The sequence below is a fragment of the Lissotriton vulgaris genome, chromosome 5 (genome assembly GCF_964263255.1).
Source record: "Lissotriton vulgaris chromosome 5, aLisVul1.2, whole genome shotgun sequence".
Classification (NCBI taxonomy): Eukaryota; Metazoa; Chordata; class Amphibia; order Caudata; family Salamandridae; genus Lissotriton; species Lissotriton vulgaris.
In genome coordinates this window covers 1,345,316,080-1,345,325,111 of record NC_141693.1, presented here as the reverse complement: position 1 = coordinate 1,345,325,111, position 9,032 = coordinate 1,345,316,080, and positions in this window count along the sequence as shown.

The window sequence follows — 9,032 nt, the reverse complement described above, 5'->3', positions numbered from 1 at the left end:
CCATTGGCAGCAGGAAGGAGGCCCCTCCAGGGAAGAATTCTGCCAGGAGCGGAGAGAATGCCCTTCTCTTGAGGGCTTGCGGCAACAGGCTACAAGCCAGGCAGCAGGTGATCAGTCTGGATCACATTGGATCTACTGGGAGAATGGTCTCCAGTGAGCCTAAGGTTGCTGAGTCTGAGTCAGCCTGTGTACTGGTGGTACCCCAGAGCTTCAGAGCCTTTCTACTGGGGCTGGCTCATGATGTGCCGTTGGCAGGACATTTGTAGCAGAACAAGACCTTTGAGAGGCTTGTCACCCACTTTCATTGGCCCCAAATGAGCAAGGGTTCAGATACTCATTGCAGGACATGTCAGACTTGCCAGGCAAGTGGAAAGAGTGGGAGGAAGCAAAAGACTCCTCTCCTGTCATTCCCTGTGGTCAATACGCTGTTTGAGCAGGTGGGGATTGACATTGTGGGGACACTGGACCCCAAGACAACCATGGGCAACAGGTTCATTCTGGTCTTGGTGCACCATACCACCCGGAAGCCATACCTCTGAGGACAGTGACGGGCCCCGTGGTGGGACAAGCACTGATGGACATTTTCTCCAGAGTGGGATTCCCTAGTGAGGTAGTGTCTGACCGAAGGACCAACTTCCTTTCCAAGTATATGAAGTCCCTGTGGCAGGAGTGTGGGGTAACTTACAAGATCACCTCTCCTTACCACCCCCAAGGAAATGGGTTGGTTGAAAGATTCAACCGAACCCTAAAGGGCATGATTATGGGTCTTGAGCAACCTATGAGGCGTAAGTGGGACGTCCTCTTACCATGCCTGTTGTTTGCATACTGCAAGGTGCCACAAAAATCTCGAGGGTTCAGTCCCTTTGAGCTTCTCTATGCACACCCAGTCAGAGGACCTCTGAGCCTGGTCAAGGAAGACTGGGAGCAATCTCCCAGGAAACCTACATGCTGGTCTTTAGGAACCAGACTCGGCGTTTCAGACAACTCGCTGAGGTGAATCTGGAAGCCAGCCAGGAGGAGATGAAGAGATGGTATGACCAGAATGCCACTCTGGTAGAACTTCAGCCTGGTCAGAAAGTGTGAGTCATGGCCCCAGTGGAGCCCTGCGCGCTTCAAGATAAGTAACCGGACCCTTTGAGGTTGTGGAGCGCAAGAGTGATGTCACCTACTTGGTGGACTTGCAGTCTCCCAGGAACCCCTTGCAGGTCCTGCATGTCAACCGCCTTAAGGCCCATTTGGAGAGGTCCAAAGTGGGCATGCTCTTAGCAACAGATGCTGGAATGGAGGAGGAGACTGAGCCTCTTCCTGACCTCCTGTCTGCAACAGAGCACAATGGGTCAGTGGATGGTGTTAGCCTCTCTTCCACCCTGACCCCTGAGCAACAGAATGACTGCCGCCAGTTGCTGGGACAGTTTTCTGATCTGTTCTCCCTGGTTCCTGGTGTCACAGATTGGTGCATCCGTGATGTGGACACAGGAGACAGTTTACCTATGAAGCACAAAACTTACAGGGTAACTGACAGGGTGAGAGCTTGCATAAATAGAGGAGGTCTCAAGGATGCTTGCTTTAGGGGTAATTGAGTCCTCTAGCAGCCCTTGTGCCAGCCCAGTGGTCTTTGTCCCGAAGGCTGCCATGCCGGGTGCCACACCCGAACTCTGTGTGGCCTACAAAGGGCTCAATTCAGTCATAAAGACTAATGCGCACCCCTTCCCCAGAGCTGATGAGCTCATTGTTCGGCTAGGGGTGACACAGTACCTTAGCATGTTTGACTTGACGTCTGGGTACTGGCAGATCGCCTTGACTGATGGGACAAAGGAGAGGTCAGCATTCTCCACACCAGATGGGCATTTCCAGTTCCGGGTTATGCCCTTTGGAATGAAGAATGCCCCTGCCACCTTTCAGAGGTTTGTCAACCAGGTGTTGGTTGGGCTGGATGAATTCAGTGCCACCTACCTGGATGACATCGCAGTGTTCAGCACCAGTTGGGAAAAACACCTGCCCCACCTCTGGGAAGTGTTGTTGGCACTACGAAAGGCAGGCCTCATGATCAAGTGCCAGATCGGGCAGGGTTCCGTGGTGTACTTGGGACACCAAGTTGGGAGCGGCCAGGTGGCGCCCCTAAAACCCAAGATTGAAACCACCCTGGCTTGGGAGCCTCCCAAAACCCAGACAGAGATGAGAGCCTTTTTAGGACTCACAGGGCGCTACAGGAAGTTTGTCAAGGGGGATGGCAACATTTTTGCACCCCCACTGTCTTGCCCTGCAATGTACGCCTTGGACCCACCGACTCCGTTAACGGGCCGCTGCCTGCACCGCATCGAGGGACAACGCGACCTGCAACGCTTTCTTTTCTGCACCGCGACCAACGCCTCAAGAAAAGGTACTGTGACTGAATCTGTCGACATTTAAGTGGGCCCGGACCGACGCGTTCTGCTGGATTTGATAGACTCTGTGCTATTTCAGCAACGCTGTAGAGAGACAGTGCTACCTACTCGCACAGAACTCTGATTTCAGCATTTTTAACAAGAACTTGTGATTTTTAATAGTATTGTGGATTATTTTTGTTGTTTATGGTCTTGTGGTAACTATATAAAAAATACTAATTTTTATAAATATACAACCTGTGTGGTGTCCATTTGTACTGTTGTCACTTGATTACTGTATGTGTTCACAAATGCTTTACACACTGCCTCTGAGTTAAGCCTCTCTGCTCGTGCCAAGCTACCAAGGGGTGAGCAGGGGTTATTTTAGGAGTGTATCCCCTTGCCCAGACAGGAGAGGGTCCCTATTTGTCACAAGTACCTACCTGTGCCAACTAGAAACCCCCAATTCTAACAGTGCCTGTCAAAATCAGTTCCCTACACTCAATGAAACTTGCAAAAAACATAAAGGAATTACTATGATAGAGATTCCTACTGCCAGTAATACACAGTCATCACACATTCCTAAGGGCAATGCAATGTTAGTCTCACCCACCTACTCCTCTGGTTTGCCATACATCTGGCTGTGTAGTGGCAGGAGTGTGTCCAGCAGGTCCTGGTTCTCTGGGGAATGTCCTAGCCATTGTGGCTACCAGAGGATATTGTCACATCAGCAGATAGAGATGGGGAGGAGCAGGAATGAAGCAGGTAGTGCAGGAAAGTGAAGTCTCTAGGGAACAGACAGACTTATATCTAAACAGCAGAGACGGTCTCTAATCCATGCATCAAAAGTAATAGGTCTGCGTTGGTCACATTGTACAAATTGGTCCAACGCATAACTTTGCTAGCAAAAGACACGCCAGCCGCGATGTTTAAACACTCTTCATGTGATCACTGTTGAAATGGATACATTGGTGATGGAAGGTAACAGAGTCGTTTTTCATGCGCTGAAGACATGAGTCCAAATATGTGTCACTCACCAAAGCAATCAATAGCCAATGGCTGTCACCGAATCGTTTCAGATGCAGATAACGCGTCCTATCAATACTCACCCGCGTCTTTCACCATGACAACCAATGGCTGTAACCAAATTCTTTCGGATGTGGATAATGCATCCTTTGAATACTCACCCGCGTCTTTCACCATGACAACCAATGGCTGTTACTGAATCGTTTTGGATGCGGATAACGCGTCCTTTGAATACTCACCAGCGTCTTTCACCATGACAACCAATGGCTGTTACCGAATCGTCTCAGATGCGGATAACGTGTCCTTTGAAAACTCACCCGCGTCTTTCACCACGACAACCAATGGCTGTAACCATATCGATTTGGATGAGAATAATGTGTCCTTTGAATACTCACCTGCGTCTTTCACCATGAAAACAAATGGCTGTTACAGAATCGTTCTGGATGTGGATAATGCGTCCTTTGACTAATCGGTCGTCAGAGCACACACTGCTGTGAATGATGTCTCTTAGTACAGTACTTGTGTGTATGTACTTTAGATAGAAAAAATAACTTTACATGAATGAGACCCACTCCCATGAGGAGCTAAACTTAAGGGACACATGACACACTGCATAATTTGCATGTAAAGCATGTCAGGATTTGAAAGCTTGTTATCTGCATTTTATTTTATGTGTGGATGTACATGTGCAATCTTTTCTTCCCAGTGCATTTGTGTACTGGAAGCCAATTACACAATTTCCACAATTTTCAGACTGCAGATGTGTTGTGTAAGTGATGGCTAAGGATTTTACCATTGAAGAGTGGACCGTTAAATCATTATACATCTTCATCTTATTTGTGCACTGTGATTTACTAGTCTATCTGTGTTCCCCAGTCTGCAGTGTATGGTATTGCTACATATTTCAAAATCCAATACCTTGAAAATAGTCTGTGTATGTGATTTTATGTGTAATGTAGACATAACTTAATGTCAGTGTCCAACCTGTGACAGTGTTGGGCATGACTGAGTATGTGAGATGATGTGTATATCAGGTGTTACACGTCTCCTGCATTACATGTTCCTATTCGGTCTACCTATTGCACATGTAATGGTTTTTTTAAACCTTGAAGTACCATATTTTAACTGTAAATCCTTGGAATATGTGTTGTTTGCAGACATTCATGATGTCCGACACTATTGACTTTTACATTACACCACTATAATTGCTGTGTCACCATACCTTGATAACAAGTCAGTGTATGATACTGTATGCAGAAATATGTATCTAAGGGCATTTCTAAAACATAACATCATGTTTTTGAAGGATCTGTTGGTTCAGTTGTGTTCACATTTCATGTTCGGTTTGTCTCTAAACATGCTGCTTGGTACATTGATTCTAAACAGTGCCCAGATCGCCCAGATCGCTCACTCCTTTTTGCCTGAAGAACCTTTCCTTTCATTTTTTCATTTCCTTTCCTCTCTATTCTTACCTCTCCAGTACGATACAGGACTGTGCCTTACTGCAAGAATTGTTTGTTGCTAAATGTATTTAAACTCTCAAACACTCGAATTGATTTATAATAAATTCCTTGTCCGGCTGGGCAAGGAAAATATATAGCAGCCTATTGTTATGTTATGTTATGTTATGTTAAAAAAATATTTCTAGAGCGCACTATCACCAATTGGTTGCTTGGCGCTATGATCAGTGATAACATGAACATGGAGGAAAGAGGATTATTGGAATGCTTGTCTGAACAGCCAGGTCTTCAAGGCTTTCCGGAAGGAGAGAAGATCCTGACAGTTCCGGGTCTCCGACGGGAGAGAGTTCCACAGGCGGGGGGCAAGGGTGGCAAACCTGCGGCCTCCTGCGCGTTTTAAGTTGAAAGAAGGTGGCTGCAGGAGGTTCTGGTGGAGTGAGCGAAGGTTGCGGGATGGGGTGTATTTGGAAATCAGGTTGTTGATGAATAGTGGACTTTTGTGGTATAAGGACTTGAAGATTATACAGCCGGTTTTGAAGGCACATCGCTGGGCCACAGGGAGCCAATGTAGTTTCTTAAGGAGGGGAGTGGCTGCCTGGCGCCTAGGTTGATTCAAAATTAACCTTGCTGCATGATTCTGTGCCATCTGGAGTCGCTTCACTAGGTAGTTGGGAAGACCTAGGTAGATGGAGTTAGCGTAATCCAGGTGGGACAATACAGTAGCGATCACCACTTGGGTGAGTGCCTCAGATGTAAGCAGGCGGCGTACTTTCCGAATTTTCTTCAGTTGGAAGAAACACTTGGAGACCACTTGACCAACTTGGGTTTTGAGGGATAGGTCACGGTCCACAGTGACTCCTAGTGTTTTGGCTGACAGAGAGGGTGTTGGGGCTTGGCCTAGTTCGGGAGGCCAGTAATGCGGGCCCCAGAACTTACTGCTCTCGCCGGTCAGGACTAATTCCGTTTTGCCCGGATTTAATTTAAGCTGGTTTTGGTCCATCCAGGTTTTAATGAAATTCATTGTGGACTGGAAGTGCCGTATAGAGTCTTCGGTGTTATCGATGGTAAACAGCAGCTGTAAGTCGTCTGCGTAGTTGAAGACTCTCACCTGATTGTCTCTCAAGGTCTGGATCAGAGGGAGTATATACAGGTTGAATAGGTGAGGAGATAGGGAGGAGCCCTGTGGCACTCCGCAGGTGATATCCTGTTTGGTGCCCATTAAGTCGCCAAGGCGTAGAGTTTGGTTGCGGCCAGTCAAGAAGGATCTCAGCCAACCGGCTGCAAGATCCCTGACGCCGGCTTGTTCGACACGGTCGACCAAGATGTTGTGGTCGACCGTGTCGAAGGCGGCCGAGAGGTCTAGTAGCACCAGGGCTTGTGGAGAGCGTCTGTCCGTACAGTCGCGTAAGGTGTCCAGGACTGTCGTGACTACTGCTTCGGTTGAGTGGGCCGGCCGAAAGCCTGCCTGATGGGGGTTGAAGCAGGAGGATTCCTCGAGGAAGTTGGACAGACATTTGGCCACATGTGCCTCAAGGACTTTTGCCAGGTAGGGCAACAGTGAGATCGGGCGAAAGTTGGCCTTGCAGGCTGGGTCAGCCCCCGGTTTTTTTAGAAGAGGAATGACTATGGCTTCTTTGAAGGCTGTCGGAACTAAGCCAAGAGTCAAGGAGTTGTTCAAAATTGTAAGGGCAGGAGTTGGGTGGGCCAGGAAGCACTCTTTTAAAATGTGGGGCGGGCAGCTATCTGAAGGAGCGCCAGATTTTACTCTGGATAAAAGTTCTTGAAATTGGTCCTGGGTGATGGGTGGGAAACTGCTCAGAATATGGTGGCTGGGTTTGATTGACATGCCAGAGGTGAGAAGACACACTGGTCGAGGGATGCTGGCTTTAATGTCCTGTATTTTATCGATGAAATAGACGTTAAGTGAATCACATAGCGTCTGGGTCGGGGTGATCTTAGGGCGGGCTGTGTCGAGGTTTGTAAGATCATTGAGGATGGAAAAGATCTCTTTAGATTTATTTGTGGATTCCAGAATTTTCGAGGAAAAGTAGGACGCTTTCGCCGTCTGGATATCTGTCATGTATTCTTTCCGAGCTTTCGTAAAGATCTCTTTTAAGTCAGGGTCGTACTTCTTACGCCATTGGCGTTCAAGTTGTCGTAGGGCCAATTTCTTTACTTTAAGGTCAGTGGAGAACCATCGGTTAGCGTCAGCGAGTCTTGCCCGTTTGATTTTTTTGAGGGGGACATGGGAGTCCCTGGCTGTGTTTAGCCAGCTGGTTAGCGAGGAGACCGAGGAGTTGATCTCGTCTTGCGTAGGTGGGATGGTGTTAGCTAAAGACTCCAAAAAAGCAGATTTATTTGTTGGATTCCAATTCCTAGCTAACCCGCCTCCAACAGGAGTGGCGGTGGTCATAAGAGGGATGCAGAGGTTAAATTGCAGGAGGGCATGGTCAGACCAAATACATGGTGATATAGTAGGAGCGGTGGTACAGGTGGTATTGGACCACAGTTGGTCGAGGATGTGGCCCTTACAGTGGGTAGCAGAGGAGACTAGCTGGGTGAGGTTAAGATTAGTGAGAAGGTCCGACAGTTCGGCTGAGTGGGGGCCCTCCAGGGGGTCTTTGTACCAGTAATTTAGGTCTCCAATCAGAAACATTTTAGGGTGCTCGAGTGCTAGGTTAGCAAGTTGGTCGGCCAAGTTCATGGGAAAAGTCGGCATTGAAATCGGGGGCCTGTACAATAAAACACATGTAATTGTCGAGTTCGAAGTGGTGATTTTTAGCACAAGATTGTCTGAACCCTCCAGCGAGAGGCCAGCGAGGTGGGTGACGGAGAGATTGGAGCGGATGATAGCCGCTACTCCACCCCCTTTCCCGCTGGTTCGGTCAGCGTGGATGATGTAATAGTTGGGAGGTAGTGCCGCAATAATATCAGGGGCAGAGTCAGGGTTTAGCCATGTCTCCGTGAGTAGGAGAATGTCCGGTCTCTCTATATCTAGTAGGAGAAATATATCCAACTGGTGTCTGACCAGGGAGCGAGTGTTTAGGTAGAGGATGGTGAGCGGTGGCGGGGGTGCATTTCTCTGCGTATGCTGTAGCGTCGGGGTGGTGAAATGGCAGCCCTGGGACAGAATGCCATTAAAGCAGAGGCGGCTGAGGGTGTCTCTTGGTAGCAAGCCCTGTCCTTTGTATCTATAGCTCAGGAGTGCTGACCTAGAATAGATGCAGGGACGGGCAGCATGGACTGCCCCTGGTCCCGGCCGGTCGCGGACGGGCGCAGACGGGCTTGTCTTAGGCGCGTCTTCGACGCGCCATCGACGCGCCCGCTGCGCTCGTCCGCTGCGCTTCCTGGGGAGATGGTTCATTAGTAGCCGTAGAGGTGGGAGGGGCCGAGCACAGTGCAGCTCGCCTGCTCCTCACCTGAAGGTAATATCCGCTAGGCTTCCCGGCAGCGCCTGACAGCAGCGGTGGGGCGGGAACAGGGAGTGAGGTGTCGCCCAACAAAGGCGTCGATATCACAGGGAACAGAATCACACAAAATTACACTTTTAAAAATGCTTCTTTTAAAAGCGAAGGAATTCGCGGTTTAAAACAGTTTTCCACAAAGCATTAAACTTTCAACCCAGGTCCCGGCTTCCGCCTCAAGACCTCCGCATTCCGTGCACACTATTGTGGTCTATATGATACTAGTTTGTCACTCCATTTTGCTGAGGACCTTTGTTTTTCTTAATAAAGAATGCAGAACAATGTCATACATTCACCCCAGTACAGAGACTGCCCCTAAATCCATTGTTTTCTTGCTCACCATGCCATTCCAGTTTGAGCCCAGCCATATGCAAATCTGTCTTGACCCTGTGCCCCATGGGAACAGCCCAGCCCGAACTGCCAAGCTAGGTCCTCCCTAGACTGGAAACAAGCATCCTAGGACCGGTTTCGAGCTTTCAGCTCTCATCAGCCAGGATAGCTTGATTCCAGTGGCATGGAGAGCACAGGACTCACGTCCGAGCATACCCAGCCCACTCGGGGTGTCAATGCAAATACAACAGTTGATGGACAGAATGCAGAACAATGTCGTACATTCACCCCAGTACAGAGATCTGGGACTAAATCCATCGTTTTTTTGCTCACCATGCCATTCCAGTTTGGACCCTTTGACTGGGGGTGAATGTTTTAATTTGTTCTAC